The sequence below is a fragment of the Notechis scutatus genome, chromosome 6, assembly GCF_049901735.1.
Source record: "Notechis scutatus isolate UNSWTSFEM ecotype Mainland chromosome 6, rNotScu1.2, whole genome shotgun sequence".
Lineage (NCBI taxonomy): Eukaryota > Metazoa > Chordata > Lepidosauria > Squamata > Elapidae > Notechis > Notechis scutatus.
Genome location: NC_142014.1, coordinates 51,604,869 through 51,605,246, shown reverse-complemented (window position 1 = coordinate 51,605,246; position 378 = coordinate 51,604,869).

Here is a 378-nt window from a genome sequence, read left to right as displayed (position 1 = left end):
GTTGAGTTGCTTCTTGAATTTTCATATCTTTAATTATTTTAAAGTAGACGTCAATTCCTTGCAATTACATATTCTGAATAATTATTTACACATAATCCATAATTGTGCATACAATTAACGAATGCAACCTATAAAAAGCACATGGTCAGAAATGTCCCTTGAGTAAACAAATGCAGCTGTCATCAAATCATAACATTTAAAACTTTTAGACATCAGCAATAAGAAGCCATTTCTTCTCCATTTCTCACAAAACGTAAGTATATTAGAACATGTTGCATGGCAGCAAAATCTATGCTAAATTAACTACATCATTCCTATGGGGAATTAGAGAAGTCCATTAATGTTTCTGTTATAACAAGGTGCTCATATAACAAGCAA